This window comes from Macrobrachium nipponense, chromosome 2, assembly GCF_015104395.2.
Source record: "Macrobrachium nipponense isolate FS-2020 chromosome 2, ASM1510439v2, whole genome shotgun sequence".
Taxonomy (NCBI): domain Eukaryota; kingdom Metazoa; phylum Arthropoda; class Malacostraca; order Decapoda; family Palaemonidae; genus Macrobrachium; species Macrobrachium nipponense.
The window spans coordinates 47,803,231-47,825,753 of NC_087201.1; the positions used below are offsets into that span (position 1 = coordinate 47,803,231).

The 22,523-nt window shown below is 42.1% G+C and overlaps 1 protein-coding gene across 1 annotated transcript in view; it reads right to left on the minus strand.

Moving 5' to 3' along the window:
* The window catches only part of LOC135220558 (target of rapamycin complex 2 subunit MAPKAP1-like), a 290,454-nt gene that overhangs the window by 260,770 nt on the left and 7,161 nt on the right, over positions 1 to 22,523 (minus strand). Inside the window, exons 2-3 of the mRNA XM_064257774.1 lie at positions 16,925 to 17,056; positions 16,673 to 16,801 (exon numbers count right to left, since the gene is read on the minus strand). The gene's annotated coding sequence lies outside the window, so the exon portion shown is untranslated. The remainder of the gene's footprint in view (positions 1 to 16,672; positions 16,802 to 16,924; positions 17,057 to 22,523) is intronic.

The following is a 22,523-nucleotide window of genomic DNA, read 5'->3' on the forward strand; positions in this document are numbered from 1 at the left end:
ATATAATACATACACTCCTTAGACTTAGCATGATGATGTTGCCCATAGTTCACACATTTTGGTTCACCACACTTCCACTATGTGGTATGTTTGTCAACGCACGTCAATATATTTCTGCAATTTTTCCGAGTATGTCCATATTTATAGTTTTGGCACAGTAGTGGTTTTGGAACATACGGTCTCAGTTCTCTGTTTTGGCCCATGATTTTAATTCTGAAAGGCAATTCTTGGCCTTCAAATTTTATTTTTGCTATTACTTTGTCTACTGGCTATACTGGATATTTCACAATCTTGCACGTTGTTGTACCTTTTTTTAAGGGAATCCAGCAAAATATTTTTTCTATTGGCTCCTCACATTTAGGAAGTACTACAGTACCCTGTACGCTGTTCATACTCTTGTTTTCTTGTCTTTACCTTTATATTACCAATGTTCTTTATGGTTAAATAATTTTCTAATTGCTTTTTTGTAGTGGTTTCTATTAGCCACACCTGGTCTTTTATTTGTCTAAATGACATTTCTGAGGTTGGGTGCCCAATTAACAAATAATGTTCCAATCTTAATGCAGATATTTTTTTGTCAGTTTCCAAGGTCAAAAGTCTTGACCAACTTCCACTCCCAAAGAGGGAGTTGAAGTGAGTCAAGGTTGGGTCAATTTGATATTTACTTTTTCCTTGTGGCTTGTATGGTATTAAAGTTTTAATACCAGCCTGCTCTTCATTACCTGGGATCTCCTTAGAGTAGTCCATTGCCATGCCAGAAGTTGTAGGGATATTTGTTTTGTTTACCATATAACAAGAAGTAAATATTTTGTCCAGGATAAGATCCCTCTCCCCAAGGAGGCCCAACTGAAGGAGGAGCAATACTATTACACTGTGGTAACTGCACTGGAACACTTACCTGGATATACACCATACCCACGGTGCCTTAAGGGTCATCGTCCGTCAAGATCGGACCCAGCACTTTTTGCATGGCTTGACATAAAAATTTCCCTTGCTCGACCACATTAGGTACTACAGTGGGGCCTCGCTTAGTCGCGGATCAGTATTCACGGATTCAGTTAATCACGGATTTTTCCTCGGACCACTTCTCAACCTATATCACTGGTATGAATCGCAGCATCGAGAGCTTGTCTGTTGTAGGCTAAGCCTTGTCCGGTTCCGGTAACCAGCAAATGCATGAACAGATTCACATTATGATATTAACTGACAATAAAGGTAATAAAACCATTCTCACCTTATATATTATTGGCATATTTTTATAATATTATAGCCTATTCATGGAATAATTCCACATCATTGACATCAACTTGTAGTTGAACGGCCAGCAGAAATGTAAACATTGAGTTACACTTAACAGCACCTTTGCCATTCTTAACCTTTTAGAAATCTTAATAGTAGTAGTGTAATTACAGTAGTAATAACATTTAGGAACACATTACTTTTCAATTCGAACTTCATTATTGTTTTGGTATAACGTAATCAACTTCTCTGAACACTGCAGTCATACAAACGATAATTGTCATAGATTATTGTATTGTTGTTTGCGATCGGCGACGAAGCGTAAATGTAATAAAACCATTTTTACCTTATAAATTATTGTCATATATTCATAATAAAATGCATATCTTATATATTATTGGCATATCTTCATAATAAAAAGCCTCTTCAAGGAATAATTCCTTGGGGAATGCATTTTTCAAAAGACAAAAATACACTTTACATGTTTACAGCATGCAATGATTACTTTATTTTGATGTGATTACATTAATTTTACAGTATGGTACTCTAAGCAGTACAGTAACTATTTTTTTTTTTTTATCATAAAGGGATTTTGAACGTAACGGAAAAATCTATTTCTTGGGCGATTGGCTCGCTGTCCACGCCAGCGAAACTATCCTTTAATCTATTATTTCTAGGGTAAATGAAATACTAACACATACCAGAGAATAATAAAATAAAGAAAAAGGTCAGTATAACTGACTCGCTCACCCTCCAGGAGGGTGTCGGTATGAACACTAGGCGAGTGAGACCACTACCACGAGCCAAATGCCAATAGAAATCTCCCACTACAAAATCCCTCCAAGAGGGGAGCCGACCCACAGAGTGAGCAGCTCGTACTACTACTACTCCATCCCATGCTGCCGACTGCTGCGCCTCTGGTGGCCCATCCTGAAGTTAGCAGACAATCTTGGGCGAAGGGATGGGTAGGGTGGGATTTCGCTGGCGACACGAGCCAATCGCCCAAGAAATGAGATTTTTCCTTACGTCAAAAACCATCCTTTTCTGGGCTCAGCTCGTGTCGCTGCGCGAAATCGTACCAGAGAAATAGCACAAGATTGTAAACAAAAGTAATAAACTGAGAATAAAAATAAAATAAATCAGAATAGGTCTCAAATAAAAGATAAAATATATAAGAATAGACTATAATTGCTAAAAGATACATATACACAGGGGTATAAAAATAGAAATATGCTTAAATTACCCTTAAATCTAATCATGTTTGTAAACATAAGGTAATTACATATGTACAGGTAAAATTATTTACATGTATCAATGTTATCTGTGTAACAGCATGTATCAAAAGTATAATAGCAATTAATAAAAAACAATCAACAATAATAATATATAAAGGAATGTATATGACTTAATATACAAAACCCGTAATCATTATAAATATGATGTATCCCCTAGCATAAAAAATAAGGGGAAACATCCATGAGATCAATGTGATAATCATGTGTGAGTGTCCCTAACCAGACAATAAGGGGCACCCACTACACTATCACAAAAGCAGCTAAGACACAAGGTGAATGCAAATGAACCAGGTAGGAATAGACGAACTTTGTTTGGGTGAGGCAGGTAGAAAGGAGGACTGAATCTTCTACTACAAACTAGCTAAGAGTCAGGGGAAACTATGTTACCCGCTGCTACTGCTGGGAATTTCAGAGCTTCCAAGGACTTAAGGTAGTGACGTTTGAACACTGTCGGCGATTTCCATCCAGTATACTTTTTCAACTCATCGAAGTTCATATGTTGGAAATAATTATTGAGGTGGCTACTGCCCTGACATCATGTGCTTTCGGGAAAGAGTCAGGATTGGCTTGCTTAATAAAGTACAGGATTTGTTGCCTGATGCCTTTAATGGGATATAAAGTTCCACCTTTTTCCTCCTAAACGAGGGGGACCCTCCAACGAAGATGAGGAGGTCCTAGACAGAAAGGCTCGTAAGGTTGTAACTGGGCAAAGAGATACATCTTGTGGAAGGGGTAGTACCTTCCAAGGTTCCCACCTCATCAAAGGATCTTCATTCTTTGCTAAAAAGCTACGTTCCGGAGAAAGTAGGACTTCTCCTGTGGGAAGGAACTGAATATGATCCGGGTCTCTGGATAGAGCCGACAGTTCTGAAATTCTTGCTCCTGAAGCTAAGCTTAATAAGAATAGGGTTTTCTTAAGAGCATTATAAACGAGCATGTGTCATTATCGGTTTCGGAAGCCAGTTTTTAGAACATCGTTTAAGAACCATGAAACTGACGTAGGCCTTTACAGAAGGCCTAAGCCTAGCACATGCCTTAGGAATAGACGAGAAGTAGGAATCCGTCAAGTCTATGTTAAATCCTCCAAATTGAAATATCTTTTTCAAAGCTGACTTGTTTGTCGTAAGCCCGTAGCTATAATAAAGCTGCTAAACCTTTTTCAAATAAGGATCTGAAAAAGGATATAGCTGAATTAACTGTCATGATTCTAATATCCGAATCTCTCAGGAAGGTTGCTAACTTTTTGACAGCAGCATCATACTGCCTTCAAAAAGTCGAATCCCTTTTATCGGATTCCAAGAATAGAATATTCTGAGGGTCAATATTCGCATCTCTTTTTTGCCGCAAACTTCATGAAATCCATAAAGTTAGGGTTTTGAGAATCCCTGAGGAAGCGAACACAGTCTTCATTTGTACTGACTGGGAGAGCTTGGGACTGGGGATCTGAAGAGGACGAAGGCCCAGCTCCAAAATTAGAGGATACCAGTTGCTCTTCGGCCAGTCTGGGGCTACTAGAGCACTTGACCCTTGAAAGTCCTGAGTTTGTTCAATACTTTCATGAGGAGATTCACTGGAGGGAAGACGTAAATCTTCTCCCAGTTTTGTTCCAGTCTAGAGCCAGGGGGCGTCCGTGGCATAGGCCAGAGGATCCCAGGTTGGGGGCTACATAACACGGTAGTTTGTGGTTCGCTTGTGATGCGAAGAGGTCCACCTGTAGCCCTGGGACTCTTTGAAGGATCCATTGGAACGAACTGTTGTCCAGTGACCATTCCGACTCTAGGGGTACTGATCGGGATAGGGCGTCTGCTATGACGTTTCTTACTCCAGCTATGTGAGTGGAGGAAAGATGCCAACTGAACTTGTCTGCCAGGGAGAAGATGGCTATCATGACGTGATTTAGATGACGCTGTCCAGGACTAGCTTTATGTGGGAGTACTTGGGTGGGCGTAACCTTTTTAGAGTCAAGAACACTGCCATTGCCTCCAGTACGTTTATATGGAACTGACGGAACTGAGGTGACAAGTCCCTTGAACCTTTTTGACCTGGGAATACCCTCCCCAGCCGCTTAAGGACGCGTCTGTGTGGATGGTGACCCCTGGTGGAGGGAAAACTGAAGGGGTACTGACATTGATAAATTCTTGACTCTCGCCCATGCCGAAGTCGATTCTTTAGAATCAGAGGCACTGAGGATAGTTTGTGTCCCTGGACCTGACGTTTGCTCGCGAGCGCCAGTTCTGGTTAGGTCTTTCAGTTTGGCTTTCATTAAGACGTTTGTCACTGATGCAAAACTGGAGAGAACCCAGGATCCTTTCCTGGGCTCTCCTTGACGCTAGTTTGTGACTTAGAAATTGCTTGACTGACTTTGCTATTTCTTTCCTTTTGGTTGATGGAATCGACAGAGTGTGGGATGATAGATTCCATTGAATGCCCAGCCACTGAAAGTTTGACTCTGGAGTGAGTCTTGATTTGGTCCTGTTTATTTTGAAGCCTAGATATTCCAGGAACTGAATCACTTCAGAGTAGCTCTGTTGCATTCCTCGACTGATGGGGCCCAGATCAACCAATCGTCGAGATACGCTACTACCATGATCCCTTGCGATCTGAGTTGTTGCACCTAACCACTTCCGCTAGCTTCGTGAACACTCTGGGTGCCACGTTGAGTCCGAATGGAACTACCTTGAAGGAGAATGTCTGGTCTCCTATCTTGAAACCCCAAGATACGGACGGAAGTGTCTTGCAATAGGGATATGATAGTAAGCGTCTGTAAGATCGATAGAGGTGGTGACGGCCCCACGGGAAGTAGGGTCCGCACCTGTGAGATCGTGAGCATCTTGAACTTGTCGCAGCGGATGGCTAAGTTTAAGCGGGACAAGTCTAGATTACCCTTCTTTTTTGTGAGCCTTTCTTTGGTACGCTGAACAAGCGACCTTGAACTTTTAATCTCTTGACTCTCGTTATAGCTCCCTTTTTTGAAGGAGATCGTCTGCGTACTCTGTCAATTCCTTGGAAGGAAGTTGACGGAAAGGTCTGGATGGAGGTGGGTTCGTCAACCAGCTCCAACCCAGACCTTTTTGACACTATGCTCTGAGCCCATTGGCTGAAGTTCCACCGGTGGCGAAAGTGAAACAGCTCCCCACCCCCTACCTGAAGTTCTTCATTGGTTCTGGTAACCGCCTCGGCCTCCTCTGAAGTGCTTTCCCCTGTTAAAGGGGCCTCCCGATCCTCTCCCACGAAAGGAACGCTTACCTCTACCTCCCTTACCCGCAGCGGTCATACTTCTGAGAAGCTTGACTCGTCGAAGGCTTGATTGTAAGCTGGAGAGATGGCGGTAAGAGGTGGAGGGCTGAGGCTGAGGGGATATCACATAAATTGGCTGTGATTGGACCTTTAGAAGTGGAGGGTTGGGCTGTCTGCACTAACGGTACTGTTGGAACTTGTTGAGGAAAGCGTAGTTGCTTCTTCTGGTAAGGTTGGAAACGCCTGGGTTTCTTTTGTCCCTTACCTTTTAGGAGTCAGGTCTTGCCTCCTCTTAGGCGAAAGGCCCCAACGATCCTTAAGGCTCTGGTTTAACCTGGTAGCCTCTGATTGGACCTCCTTAACCATAGCTTCTGGGAAGAGATCTGCTCCCCAGATGCTAGACGAGAGTAACCTATTCGGTTCATGCCGAAATGGTTGCCTCTTGTAGGACAAATGCTTTCCTACAATTCGTCCGAGCAGTGGCAAACTCAAACATAATCTGACTGTACCGTTTGAGTCAGGGCTTTGTCATGAGCTTAAAAATCGGTTCTGATCCATAAGCCATGGTAGCTACCTCAGACATAGCCCATAGAATTGAATGGATCTGGCTAGACGCGATTTTGCATCAAACTCAGCCTGAATAAGGCTATCTGGGAGCCTGGGTAGCTTTTCACCAAACTGCTCCATAGCACAGTCCGGTTTGAGTTTGCCAGCTGAGAATGTATTCGGCAAGTCTTCCCACAATTCTCCAACTGAGGGGAGCAACGGAGAAGTGGGATCCGCTTCCTTCAACTGCGGTATAGGTTCCCCCTTTCTGGGCCGCTGGGATGGTCGACCTCGCGATCTTGGTTAGGAACGGGAGCGGGGTACTCTCATCCATTGTAAAAATGGTAAAGGGACTCTTAAATGGTTGTACTTGGTGTTAGAACAATCCATGTCCTCTAAACCCCACCGAGCCATTCTCTCTGAGCCTGGTCTCGTGAGTAGAGGACTGTCTCCTTAGGTACCTTATCGTCCCGCACCATAGCCGACGGCGTAAAGCCTTGCGTAGCCTATGAACGGAGGCTGGAGGTCTTCCGGGAAGAACTCGAAGTCCTCTATTCTTCGAGTCCCAAATTCCGGTATAGAGATGAGACCGTCTTGGAAGGGGGGCGTATGACGATAACTCTCCACGGATTGTTCATAGAGAACTGAGGTAGTGAGTCATACGGAGGAAGTTGGGATCCACTCGTGTTGGACAGTGGAGGAGAGGCTAGAGGAGCTTCTCTCAGCCCGGCTATAATGGAGTCCTGGGAAGTAATCCCTGTCCGACAGACGAGAGATCATTTGCTCCATGCTACTCTTTAAGGACCCAACCAGGTCCCCCACCTGTTGCAACAGGCCAGCATTGGAGTCCAAAGCCGGAGCTGCTGCGGAGGTGGAGGGGAGGCTCTGAATCGGAACCAAAGGTAGCGGAACTGGTGATTCTGCCGGAGTGCGAGATCTCTCTCTGGAGATTTACTCCTCGAGGACTTAGAGCCGGAGCTAGAAGCTTTAGACCTGGATGCTCCGGGATTCCCAGCCCGGAGACTTACGGGAGGATGATGAAGCCGAAGTCGTCTTCTTAGACGACGACGACGTCTTAGTCAAAGTCATCACCTTAGACTTGACCTTAGGTCTAACCGAAGCACCAGGAGGAGAATATATTTCGTCACCCGTAAAGCCTTGGAAGGATGGAGAGGTTGCAGGAGTGGAAGAAACAGTTACGCCCAAGGGTGACCCTTGGGGTGTCCACCGTACCTACCTCACCAAACGGTCGTCTATACCTACCATAGGTTCAACATTAATATCTAGGGTCGCGACATCCGTAGAGATATCCTGGTCCTGATCAGTTAATGAGGTGGCCAGCTGTTGTTGGATGAAGGCGATAGTTCGGATCCGCTTCTATCGGGTCGACGTATCCTGTCGCCTTGCCTCCGGGGAAGATTAGTAATGCCAACCGCTTCTCTAGGATGTAGGGCTGTCCCTTGGCGGCGTTTTTCCCAAAACCGCCGACCCAGGCCCGCAGGTAGCCAGTGCGGTATCTCTTACCGCCGGAGCCTGGAAGAGAGGGCGTAGTTTAGATTTAAGAATCACTTAAAACTAAAAACTTTAAGTATAACTTAAATTAATTGCCTTAAGTTAATATGATGAAAACTTAAGCACTAAAAAGAAAGAACGAGCAGCTACTGGAGTGTAAAACTTACCCCTTCCAAAGCTGGCTCACCAGATCGTAACATACGGTACACGTCTCATGGTACCAGACCTGGATGTCCCCGAGCGGAGTCGCGCATGGAGCATGGGACCGGCAAAAACTTCGTGTCCACAAGGGTCCTGAAGTGTGGCGGAAAACATCCCGGATGCTCACAGTGGTGGCCTGTAAGTGGGGAGACACATGAGTATCTTAAAAAACATCACTTACAGTCTAAAGGACAGAAAGAGCTCCGATGCATGCCGGAGCTCGGAAAAAAATTTGTGCATAACCCCTCCCTGCATCGCCTGAATAGGCTATACTCCCGGAGAGATCCGGTAAGATATGTAAGGGAGGGGGATGGTTTAAGGTTCTTAGATAAACTTAAAGATAACTTAAACCTAACACACAAGCAAACCGGACAAAGTCCAGTGCGTAGCGGAGTGTAGTAACTCAGCAAAACGGTAAGGTTAGTAGAGACCCACTGTATGCTCCGGTCCACCCTACTGGGTGGACTAACAACTTTCCGCTGGATACCAGGACTCCGATCAGGAAGGAGCCCTAGTAAGATGGGAAAGAGCGAGAAGACATACAGGCTCAAGCTAGCCCGGAGCGACAAGGTAGCGCGAAGGGTGGGCAAGGCCAGTACCCCCCACTCCGTACCAACCGGCCGGACCGAGAAGCCGGAGAGGTCCGCGGACAGTCTGGTCTGTCCCGACTCCCTAGCCCCTCCGCCTGAGGGGAGAGAGGGAGGCAGGCTCGGGGTATGAGGAGCGAGCATGGGCAGACCGACCCGCCCCCGCCCGACTCTATGGAAGAGCGGGAGGGGGGGGGGGGGGGGAAGAATGACTGGACAGGCGTCTGGCTGGCCCGCCCGTGATCACGAAGTGACCACGAGGCGGTAAGACCAACTACGACAACTAAGCCTAGGACAACCCACTGATCAGGGAGATGCTATCGGGAAGCATACTGAACTGAAAGCGGAGGCAAATAAGCCCACTGGCCGAACCAACTGATCAGAGAGATGCTATAGGAAGCAACCGAACTGATGAGCGGTAGAATAGGCTCAAAGAGCCAGGACCTAGGCTAAGCCAGACGCCTAACTAACCTAACAATAAAATATACAGATATATAATAAATAAATGAAAGAAAGAAAACAATATAGCAGGAGAAAAAAAAAAAAAAAAAAAAAAAAAAAAAAAAAAAAAAAATCCAGGAGTGTACGACTAACCCGACCGGCAAGTCTACCACTCAAAGCTAGTCAGAGGCCGATACTAAGAACCTGGACTAGGGTCTGGATAGAAGAAGCCTACGTAAGGTAAAATACATGCATGCATGACAAACCTGAGTAGACCGTACCCAAAGCGGATAATCATAAAAGAGCGAAAGATAAATAAAGGGGATGTTCTAGGTATGGGAGACCAAGAACGAACCCATCACGAGGCAGAACCATGCTGCCATGCTTCCGACCCCGAGGTCGTATTTATACCTAAAAAACGGCAAATACTGTCTCAGGCCGGAAAAAACCAACTAACCGTAAATACTGAGTACTTAACTTAGCTGCTGCGATAGCTGCACGCTCCATAATAGAAAATCCAATGAAAGGGCACAAAAAACACAGAGAGAAAAATATCACAACCGCTCGTGTGTGCTAACTTGATAAAATGGCCACCAGAGGCGCAGCAGTCGGCAGCATGGGATGGAGTAGTAGTAGTACGAGCTGCTCACTCTGTGGGTCGGCTCCCCTCTTGGAGGGATTTTGTAGTGGGAGATTTCTATTGGCATTTGGCTCGTGGTAGTGGTCTCACTTGCCTAGTGTTCATACCGACACCCTCCTGGAGGGTGAGCGAGTCAGTTATACTGACCTTTTCTTTATTTTATTTATTCTCTGGTATGTGTTAGTACATTTACCCGCCCCTAGAAATAATAGATTAAAGGATATTTCGCGCAGCGACACGAGCTGAGCCCAGAAATGTATATTCATTCACGAAAAAAATATGTATGACAACCGTGACGTCACCAAACCTAGTCTCGTTGGTACATACTATTTTTACACAATGTGAGTGGTTACACCATTCTACAAACTACCGATGTATTTTTACATAAGTATCCTCCTAAATTCTTGGTCCATATCACTTTTACTTACTTTTTTTGTGGAGCCCAAATACTACGTATATCCCCGGAAAATTAACGAAATCTCGAATTTTATCATAGAGCAAGATTCACTAATTACTGTGTTTTCTTCTTCTTTTCATGACTAAATGCATTTTTAGGATACACTCATTTGCAAATTTTCAAATACTATGAATGTAAATAGTAAAATCTCTCTCTCTCTCTCTCTCTCTCTCTCTCTCTCTCTCTCTCTCTCTCTCTCTCTCTCTCTCTCATCACTTACAGAAAAAAAACTATAATACTGAGCTATTATTCTGTGATTTACGAAACTGCTTCAATACAACTTTTATAGTTGACTAAATGATTTTCACATTATAACAGTATACAAAAGAATATCTTATCACTATCCATGTTTCATTTCTTATCACCATAAAAATATTTAAAATACAAATTTTATTGTGTTATTCTCCAGCTAAGCTAGTAACAGTATTCTCGTCCCAAGCTGCTCTCTCAAGCTATTCAACAGTTACTCTCATCCCAAGCTAGTTTTCTGTTTTCTCTCTCTCTCTCTCTCTCATCTTCATCCTCTCTCTCTCATCATCTCTCTCTCTCTCTCTCTCTCTCAACCTGAAATAATGAAAATTACTGTATCATAATATCATAAACTATTATGTACAAAGTTAAAAATAATAATAATTCCATTAACAAATTAGTTTCTTTTAGCAACTAAATTGTTTTCCAAAATAATTCTTTTGGTAATAAACGTGCATCAGCTGATTCTAAACGTAAACAACAGACAAAAATAGATTTTTATTGCTGTATTTTGCTGTTTATACATTAATATTATAGTTGGGTGCTGTAATCATTACAGTAAATCATGTTTTTTTTATCATAAATATGTTCATTCACGAAATAGATATACTATGTACTTTTAGTTTTGTGCAGCAGCCAAATCATGAAAATACCAAGGAATTGTTAGGTAATTATACTTTTGTTTGCTGATCTGATGAAGGGGAAATTGAAGATAGGAAAGAATAACTTTGAAACTGTCTTGAATTTAGTTGAAGACATATTTGGTGCTTGAACTAAAGTAGGCAGTTATAAACATTGAAATAGTGGTCTTGGGTGGGTTAATTATTAAAGTAGGCAGTTTAAAGCAATTTTTAGGGGGGTACCAGGATAACACGGGTATTTACTTATCACGGGGGGTTCTGGGCCCTATCCCCCGCGATTAACGAGGCCCTACTGTACTCTAGTTTTACGGGTGGAGTGGCATGACATCGAACTCCACCCTCCATCAAGTTAAAAGGGCAGTGAAATCAGTAGTCCAAAACCTTCCCTTGGTCGTCACCGAAAGAACTAGAAGAAGGGAAGGGGGAAAATTTAAAGGGGGAGGAGTAAAGGAGTTAGAGGTCCCAATGTTCAGTTGAATCCTCAGCTGAGAGAGCAGGCATAAAGAGGCATACTCTCTCTGCAGTGGATCCCTAAGCCCCCCACCTCGTCAAGGAGTTGGGATGAGGGGGTGGATGTTGCAAACAAGTCTAACATCGGTTTTCCTCACCTTCAATAACTCAGAGAATACCTGACTGTCTGATGTCCACTCTGTGGGAAGAATTTTATTTCAGTGACTCAGCTCGTCTGCTATCAGGTTCATTTCCCCTAAATGACTTGGGTGACCAACATGTAACTGTTTCTATCTGCCCAAAAAAGCATTTCCCTGGCTGTTTTCTACAAGGAAAATGAATGAGTTCCCCCTTGAAATCTGATATAAGTCAGAGCAGTAGTGTTGTCCGAAAAAAACTGCTACAACTTTGTCATGGACTTCATTCGAGAAATGATATATACCCAGGAAAATCGCTCTCAACTCCTTTATGTTGATGTGCTGGTTCTTCTCTTGATGTGATCACACAGCTGAAACTTCTCTCCCCTCCAGAAGAGCTCCCCAACCTAAGGAAGATGCATCTGAAAAGAGTTCTAGGTCGGGTTCACAATGAAGAGCGATTTCCCTTTTAGTAGTATGTCAGTGGAGTTCCACCACCACAGGTCTTCTTTTATCTCCTCTGTTCTCAGAAGAACAAGAACACAGATCTTGGTTTGTTTTCTGATACCAATTGATCCTTAGGAAGAACTGGAGTGTTCTCATAAGCAAGCCTCCCAACCTCACAAACTGTTCTGAGAGGCTAGAGTGCCCAGCAGACTCATCCACTGTGTGGCTGAACAGGTTGGAAAAGACAGAAACAAATTCCACTTCTTTACGCCATCCTCCACTCTTTTGGGGGAGGGAAAAACCCAAATAATCCGAGTATCTATCTTCATCCCCAAATACATGATCTGTTGAGATGGCATCAGCTGCAATTTCTCTGAATTCAAAATCAATCTCAGATCCTGAATCATCTGAAGAGTCTCTTGTAGGTCCCTCATGCACGTAACTTCTGTAGGGGATCGAAGTAGCCAGTTGTCCAGGTAAAGAGATATCTTGATAACTATCAAATGAAGCTACTTCTTCAAAAGGATGAGCACTCTTGTAAAAACTTGGAGGCTGTCGTAAGTCCAAAGCACAGAGCCCTGAACTGAAAAACCTCTTTTCTTCCGCACAAGCCTGAGATACTTCCTCAACTCCAGATGTATCAGCATGTAGAAGTACTATGTGTCTCATGTCGAGAGAGACCATCCAGTCCCCTTGATGAATGGAGGCAAGGACTGATTCATTTCCATATGAAATTTTTTTTTGTTCACAAAATTGATTCAGGGCACTCACATCCAGGACTGGTCTCCATCCCCCTGTGGCTTTTGGAACCACAAACAGGCAATTGTAGAAAGCTTCCGATTTGTGGTTCTTCAATGGCTCTATCGCTCCTTTCTTGAGCAAGGAAGCGACCTCCTAGGAGAGGACTGAAAATTTCTCCGATCCTATGTAGTAAGCCGTCATTTCTAATGGAGTGTTGCTTAATGGCGGCTTTTCCCTGAAGGGAATGAAGTACCCCTCCTTTAGTACCTGAATTACCCATTGCTCATCTTTTCCCAAAAAATGGAGCCTGTCCCCCCAAGGGTGCATGAAGGATTGGGACATCACTTTTTGGTTGTTTCTTGATCGCTCTTGAAGCGAAACAGGCAGTGTTGAACTTCTGAGTACTGTCATAATAGGATGATCTGACACTGGAGGGCGCTTGTACATTAAACCTTAAACGCCGAGCCGCTATTTACCAGTGTCTCTCATATGCCGGCGACATTCGGGAATTAGCGCAGAAGCGGAAAAAAAGTTTTTTCAAAAAACCACAGCACTCTTAGTTTTAAGGATTAAGAGTTTATCTTTGGCTCCTTTTTTTGTCATTGCCTGAAGTTTAGTATGCAATCATCAGAAATGAAAAAAAAAAATCATTATCATATATATATATTGGAATATATGACAGCGCAAAAAAAAAAATTTCATATATAATTGAATAAAAATCGCGCTGTGAACAAAACAGTTAAAGCTAATGAGTTAATTTTTTTTCATTGTATTGTACACTAAATTGCAATGATTTTGGTATATAAAAAACCGTAAAATGATCAAAGCAACACAGAAAAAATATTATCACAAAATGATGCGTGAATTCATAACGCAAGGACGTAAAAAAGTTTTTTTTAAATTCACCATAAATAGAAATATTGTGCTAGAGACTTTGCGTTTGTTGCAAAATGAAGGTAATTGATTGAATATTATTAGACTGTAAGTGTTTTAGCTTACAATTGCAGTTTTCGACCATTTCAGTCGAGTTAAAGTTGACCGAAGGTCGAATTTTTTCTATTTATCGTGATTTATATGAAAATATTTCAAAACTAGTAAAAGCTACAACCATGAGATATTTTTTGTTGTATTTTACATGAAATTGTGCACATTTTCATATATAAAACTTTATGTAACAGCTAATATAAAATGGTACAAACATTACGACAAACTGACGAAAGAATTTCTGATTTTTTCGGCAGAGTTACCGCACAGACATAAGGAAAAAGTTTTTTTTTTTTCAAAAATTCACCATAAATAGAAATATTGTGCTAGAGACTTCCAATTTGTTGCAAAATGAAGGTAAATGATTAATTATTACTAGAATGGAAGAGTTTTAGCTTACAATCTTGTTTTTCGACCATTTCGATTGAGTCAAAGTTGACCAAAGGTTGATATTTTGGCACTTATTGTGCTTTATATAAAAATATTTCAAAACCGATAAAAGCTACAACCATGGCTTGTTTTTAATTGTATTCTACATGAAATTGTGCACATTTTCATATATAAAGCTTTATGTAATGGCTAAAATAAAACGGTGCAAACATTACGACAAACTGACGAAAGAATTTCTGATTTTTTCGGCAGAGTTAACGTGCAGACGTAGGGAAAGTGTTTTTCAAAAATTCACCATAAATCAAAATATTGTGCTAGAGTTTACCAACTTGTTGCAAAATGAAGGTAAATGATTGAATATTACTAATGTAAGATTTTTAGCTGACAATTGTGTTTTTCGACCATTTCGGTCGAGTCAAAGTTGACCGAAGGTTGAAATTTTGGCACTTATCAGGTTTATATGAAAATATTTCATTTCATATATAAAACTTTAAGTAACCGCTAATATAAAACGGTGCAGACATTACGACAAACTGGCGAAAGAATTTATGATTTTTTCGGCAGTTACCACGCGCGGACGTAAGGAAAAAGTGTTTTTCAAAAATTCACAATAAATCAAAATATTGTGCTAGAGTTTTCCAATTTGTTCCAAAATGAAGGTAAACGATTGATTATTACTAGAATGTAAGAGTTTTAGCTTACAATTGTGTTTTTCAACCATTTCGATTGAGTCAAAGTTGACCGAAGGTTGAAATTTTGGCACTTATTGTGATTTATATGAAAATATTTCAAAACTAATAAAAGCTACAACCATGGCTTGTTTTTAAATGTATTCTACATGAAATTGCGCACATTTTCATATATAAAACTTTATGTAACCGCTAACATAAAATGGTGCAAACATTACGACACTGACGAAAGAATTTCTGATTTTTTCGGCAGTTACTGCACGGACTTAAGGAAAAAGTTTTTTTCAAAAATTCACCATAAATCTAAATATTGTGCTAGAGACTTTCAATTTGTTGCAAAATGAAGGTAAATGATTGATTATTACTAGAACGTAAGAGTTTTAGCTTACAATAGCGTTTTTCGACCATTTTAGTCGAGTCAAATTTGACCGAAGGTTGAAATTCTGGCACTTATCATGATTTATATGAAAATATTTCATAAGTGATAAAAGCTACAACCATGGGTTGTTTTTAGTTGTATTATAAATGAAATTGCGCACATTTTCATATATAAAACTCTATGTAACAGCTAATATAAAACAGTGCAAAAATTACGACAAAGTGACTACACGTAAAGAATTTCCAAGATGTGTCGCTGATGCTTTTTAATGCGAGAAGAAAGAAATTCGCTCATGCGTGCCCGGGTAACACTTGTAAACAAAATAACAGCTTGATCCATGAATTCCCAACATCCCTCAAGGCGCGTGATTTAAAATGCACTGATTCCCTTAAATGAGCAATTGTGTCGGCAAACAGACCGAATTTCTGATCAAATTTTGATTCAAAGCTGGTGAGGTGATCTGGCTTGGAAGCGTGGGAGCTAGGAGACGGAACGGGTATTTTATGAGGAGGGCTCGAAATGGGAAAAAGTAATACAACAAGAGAAAAGACAACATAAAGATTCATCTTACTAGTAGAAGGGTTACTACCCTGACTAGCTAATGATTTTACTTCTGCTCTAGACACTGCTTTTGTTTTACAGTCTCTCTCTAACTTCGTAAGTGAGAAGCTACTCTAACTTCATAGCTGAGAGGCTAAAGTTTTCCAAGTTTTTTTATCCTACCCCTTACATTCCTCACTTGTCAATTCGCTAGAACATACCTGCTCCCTGCAAGCAGTGCACAAGGTGTGAGAGTCATAACTACTTTAGTAAGTCGAATATTGCATCCTTTGCTGCAGTAACGAATATTAGAAAAAACTAGTGTCTGACATAACTCACTAGAAATGTCAAAATCAGATTAGTACTAAATCAGAAAAAACACTATAACTCACTAGAAATGTCAAAATCAGATACTAAATCAGAAAAATACACTATAACTCACTAGAAATGTCAAAATCAGATACTAAATCAGAAAAAACAATCACTATCCAATGATATGAATTCCTGACTAAATAATAATAAAATGTCAAATGCAACCATATTAAAATATTTCACCAAGGTGAAATTATCCAACAAAATCCAAAACTCAGCTGCAATCCCAACACCATGTTGGTCTTAAGCTGGCAGAAACAAAATTGGTCTCTGTGTATTTGTGCCTCTCTTACCCAAAAAGTGGGAGGGCTATTCACCTGCATAAAAAAAAAAAAAAAGACTATTGTTACCTCTAGTTTTCACAATTTAAGCTGCTATCAAGCAGAAACTCTTAGCTATTTAATTACTAGGTAGGTTAATAAAATAAAAAGAAATTATTGGCGAGAAAGAGTTAGCAACATAAAGGTGTTAGTTTTATCTGCTGTAAATACTACTCACCATCAACTACTCCATCACTGTGCTTCCAAGCTATGCGTTTCACTTTAGAAGCATTCTTTTTCTCTCTTCGCATTATCTCTAACCTCTGCGCTGTATCTGACCTCTTTCTGTGCCCCACAAAGTCCATATCTGAATGAAAAGTAACATCAAATAACATACTGTTTATATTATCTTCACAAAATACTGTGATAGGACATTTAAAGGAACTTTACATTTATAGTCACAAGAAAAGTTCTTGGTGTTAAAATTTACCAGAGGCAATATCTAGGGAGTGCAGTGGTGGATCCTCTTGGCCTTGCGGTGGTGATTCTGAGTCTGCCAAGAAGGGGAATTCAACCACCGAAGCTGCTCCGGCTTCTGGCTGCACAACCACTTCACACAGTCCTTGAGAGATAGCAAAACCGATGAACACAGATTTAATTCCATTTATCCACAGATAATAAACATTAAATAGAAGTACAGTCAACCCACAACCTATTCATGGTTCTGGATTGGCGGCTTCACCTATTCACAGATTTTTCTTTGGAACGTATATCCCCATTATTCGCTGAAACTTTGCCAATTTGCAAAATTTTTCCAAGAGAATTATTCACTAATTACTGTATTTTCATATTATCTTTGTGACTAAATACATTTTTCAAGATAAAACTATCAAAATAGTCAAGTAGGAGTATTTTTGAGGGGTTTCATGGTGTTTCAACTATCAATATAGGTAGTTATAAGCATTTTTAGAGGGGTGTCAAGTATTTGCATATTTTAACTATTTGCAGGGGCTTGTGGTCCCTATCCCCTGTGAATCCTGCAAGTTCAACTGTATACACACATAAGTGCCTGACTCATGTAATACTGTGGTAAGAAAATGTATTAATATTATGGGTAAATCATGGACCTTCAAACCAATTAAACTATAGTCAAACCTTGGTTTTCGTAAGCCTCTCTTTTTGTATGTTGTGGTTTTCGTACATTTTTTCCTACGAAATTTTGTCTAGGTTATCGTACGTTTCCTCGGTTTTTGTACACTCAGAAACGCTCCATCCGGGGCCCAGTGCTTGACCGGGCCCCGTATCAAGCACCCAAAAAAAGTATCCCATCTTTCGTGACCCACTCTGCTTTTGTGTTCGTTGTTTTTGAGCTTTTTCATTCAAGTGTAACAGCTAAATAATCCATCATGGGGCCAAAGAAAGTTCCAAGTGCTAGCCCTATGCCGATGTCGGTGAGAAAATGCCTACAACAAACCTTGCTGTTAGTGAATTTAAGGCCAGCAGAGGCTGGTTTGAAAAATTCAGAAAACAAATGGGCATATATAATGAGCCTACTTTAGGGATAAGGACATGTTTGCAAAGTGGAATGATGTAAAATATTTTGTGGAGAATTATCATCCCAATAAATAGTTGTAATCCATGTCTCCAACATGTTTAATGACAATGTTGTGTCTAACTTTTGGCAAATTTTAAAGAAATGCCATAAAACAAATGTCTCTGGACAGCTTTGTTGTGCAACCAACAGGGGTCCAAGTAAACTCTCGAAGCTGGCCCTAGGGCCAGTATAAAACAAAGGGGGAAGTAACTTATAGTGCCAGTAAAAAACAAAGAGAAGTATTAACCCCAGATAGGTCCTTGATACTACCAGAAGTCCTTCTGGAGGGAGATTTCCCTTCCAAACAATAACCTTTCCTCCTCCCTCTCCCCTCCTCTCCATCTCCCATACACTTACAAGTGTTTTCTATAAAGGTAAGTGACGGTAAATATTCATTTACTCATTTCATTAGTCATTAATATTTATTTCTCATTGTTTTCTGTATGTAAAACTGTTTTTATTCCCTATAAAATACATTTTTGTTTGGGGGGGGTCTGGAACACATTTAATTGTACCTACTATTTACAATATTCGCTATGGAAATTATTGTTTTCATTTTTGTACATTTTGGATTTTGCGGGAGGTTCTGTAACGGATTATGTATGAAAACCGGGGTTCCACTGTACATACTTGTTTGCTAGTAGTACCTCTCTAAATACAAACAAATATAAAAAACATGTTATTGTTATTATACAATTAAGTTTGTTCATACTTACCTGGCAGATATATATATAGCTGTATTTTCTGACGTCCGACAGAAATTTCAAAACTCGCGGCACACGCAGTGGGCGGCCAGGTGGTAGTACCCATTCCCGCCGCTGGGAGGCGGATATCAGGAACCATTCCCATTTTCTATTCATATTTTTTATTAATGCCTCTGTCTCCTGAGGGGAGGAGGGTGGGCACTTTAATTATATATATCTGCCAGGTAAGTATGAACAAACTTAATTGTATAATAACAATAACATTTTGTTCATGCCACTTACCTGACAGATATATATATAGCTGAATCCCACCTTCGGATGGTGGGAAGAGACAGAATAGGATTTTTTGGGAAACTTAAATTAAGTAGATGATATACATCTTGGTTCCTTACCTGTTTGCAAAGTAGACTATGTGATTACTGTCACGTAAGGCTGCTTTTGCTTAATCACAGAGTTGCCAGCCAGGTGGAGACCTGTAGTGCTGGTGCGCTCTGGATGATCTGTCAACGGGTGCGAGACCTCAGCGTGACACGATCATCGAGGCCATACAAATGAGGGCAACGAAGCAACTGACCACCACCTGACCAACTATACACAAAAACCCCTTAACACTAAACTAAATGATGGGAGATCTTCACATAAGACTACCACCAAACCTAAAAAACACAACAACCTAACTTAAACCTAACTAAGGAATAGGGAAAGAGCTACTTCCGGACCCCAATACTGTGTCCGCAGAACGTATGGCCCCAGTGCATTACAATCGTCATAGATCGTTCTCACATCCCTTAGGTAATGTGAGGCGAAGACGAGTTGCTCCTCCAAAAGTGCAATCAAGGATGTCCTTGATTGACATGTTCTTTTGGAAGGCAAGAGAGGTGAAGAGCGACCGGCTTCGTACTTCGTTGCGCTTTTACTCGGAAGAGGCTCAAATCATCGTTCTGGAAGATGAATGAGCCTCCCGAATGGTGTCCCTTAGAAAGAAAGCCACAGCATTCTTTGATAAAGGTAACTCTGGCCTCTTCACAGAGCCACTGAGGTTACCTGAGGACCTCTTACTCTTTAGTTCTATGCACGTAGAACTTGAGAGCCCTTACCGGGCAAAGGACTCTCTCTGGTTCTTGGCCCACCAGACTTGGACAATACCCTTGGTGATTCTGCGAAAGTTCTTCGGTGCCAAGGGTTCGAAGGATTTTCATTCTTCGCCAAGAAAGAAGGGTTCAACGAGCAGACAGCATTGTCCCCTTTGAAGCCCATTAACTTGCTAAACGCTTGAATTTCACTAACTCTCTTAGCCGTCGCAAGAGAAGTTAGGAAAAGAGCCTTCCTTGTCAGGTTTCGAAGAGACCGCTGTTTGAAGCGGTTCGAAGTGTTCGACATAAGGAATTTCAGGACTACATCCAGATTCCATGATGGAGGTCTCATTTGAGGAACCTCGAGGTCTCGAAAGACTTCAAAAGGTCATGATATCCTTGTTGTCAGACAGGTCTAGGCCTCTGTGCCTAAAAACCGCTGACAACATGCTTTTTGTATCCCTTGATGGTAGGGACCGCTAATTTCTGCACATTTCTGAGAAATAGGCAGGAAAAGAAAATCAGCTATCTGGTTCACAGAGGTCGAGGAAGAGGAAACTCCCTCCTTTTTACACATGCCCTGAAGGAAGCCCACTTCGACTGGTAAACAGCTCTTGTGGAAGCACGTCTCGCCTGTGCGATTGCTCTCTCAGCTGCTTTCGAAAAACCTCTCGCTCTGGCCAACTGTTCGATAGTCTGAACGCAGTCAGACTCAGAGCGGAGAGGTTTTTGGTGAAACCTTTCGAAGTGAGGCTGTTTGAGTAGATCTTTCCTCCAGGGCAATGTCCTTGGAAAGTCTACAAGGAAAGACATGACCTCTGTGAACCATTCTCTCGCTGGCCACATCGGAGCGATCAGGGTTAACCTTGTCCCTTCCGAGGCCGCAAACTTCCTCATGACTTCCCCCAGAATCTTGAATGGTGGGAAGGCATATAGGTCTAGGCCCGTCCAATTCCAAAGCAAAGCGTCTACTGCGATTGCTTCTGGATCCAGGACCGGGGAGCAGTAAAGAGGAAGTCTCTTGTTCCTTGACGTTGCGAATCAGTCGACCAGTGGACGTCCCCACAGCGTCCACAGGTCTCGACAAACGTCCTCGTGCAAGAGTCCATTCCGTCGGAAGGACTTGGTCTCGACGACTGAGAAGGTCTGCCCTGACGTTTTGCACTCCTGCAATGAATCTCGTCAGGATAGTCACCTTCTTTCTTTTTTGCCCACAGCAGAATCTCTCTCGCTAGGGAGTACAACGTTCTGGAGTGTGTTCCTCCCTGGTTTTTTAAATAAGCGAGTGCTGTGGTATTGTCCGAGTTTATCTGAACAATCTTGTGTTCCAAACTCTTCTCGAAGAACTGCAGGGACAGAAAGCTGCTGCCAGTTCTTTGACATTTATATGCCAGGCTACCTGTTCCCCTCTCCAGGAGCCTGACACTTCCTTCCCCCTAGTGTTGCTCCCCATCCTGTGATGGAAGCGTCTGAAAACAACACTAGGTCGGGCTCAAAAGACTTTAGGGACACGCCCTCTTGAAGCTTCTGAGGGTCCAACCACCATCTTAGGTGGTTCTTGATAGGAATCGATATTCTCAATACTGCATTGAGATCGTCTTTGGCCTTCCACTCGTCTGCCAAGAAGAATTGGAGAGGCCTGATGTGCAGTCTTCCCAAGGAAACAAACCTTTCCAGCGAGGAAAATGGTCCCCAGCAGACTCATCCATTCCCTCGCCGAGCAAGTCTCTTTTCCTTAGAAAGGCTGAGATCTTTTCTAAGCCTAGCCGCTGACGTTCCTGGGACGGAAACGCTCGAAAAGCCACTGAATCCATCTGAATCCCCAGATACACGATGGACTGTGTTGGGGTCAGAATGCGACTTTTCGAGGTTGACCAGAAGTCCCAGGGACTTCGCTAAGGCTTAAAGTGAACTGCAAGTCCTTCAGACACTTCTCTCTCGACGACGCTCTGATCAGCCAGTCGTCGAGGTATAGGGAAACTCTTATTCCCGAAGAGTGTAGCCACCTCGCTACATTCTTCATCCCACCACTGTGAACGCCATCGGAGCCGTGGTCAGTCCGAAGCACATAGCTCTGAACTGCCATACTTTGTTGTTCAAAGACAAATCTTAGATACTTTCTTGAAAAGAGGGTGGATCGGGATGTGGAATTACGCGTCCCTGCAAGTCTAAGGATACCATCCCATCGCCCGGTCTCAAAGCTCCCAGAACAGAATGAGGCGTCTCCATCGTGAATTTGACCTTTTCCACGAAAAGATTGAGCCTGCTCACATCTAGAACTGGACGCCAACCTGACGACTGCTTTGGTACCAGGAAGATTCTGTTGTAAAAACCTGGAGACTGCAGGTCCGGCACTTGTTCCACCGCTTTTTCTTTTGTCGATCATCTGTTGAAGAAGATCGAACAAGACTTTCTTCTTTTCTCCTTGATAGGATGGAGAAAGGTCTCTGGGAGTCGTAGAAAGAGAGGAAGGTCCAAAAAGGGGATCTTGTACCCCTGCTCCACGATCTTGAGGGACCAAGAGTCCGTGTCTCTCTCTCTCCACGCTCCCGCAAAATACTTCAGTCTGCTCCGACTGGTGTCTGAAGGACAAATGCTTTTCACTTGGAAGGCTTTGGCTTAAAGGAAGCTCTTCCTCGTGAAAACCATCTCCCTCGAGGTGCTGCTCTCGAGGGGGGAGCCCCACGAAAGGGCTTAACTTTCTTCGGCGACGAACTG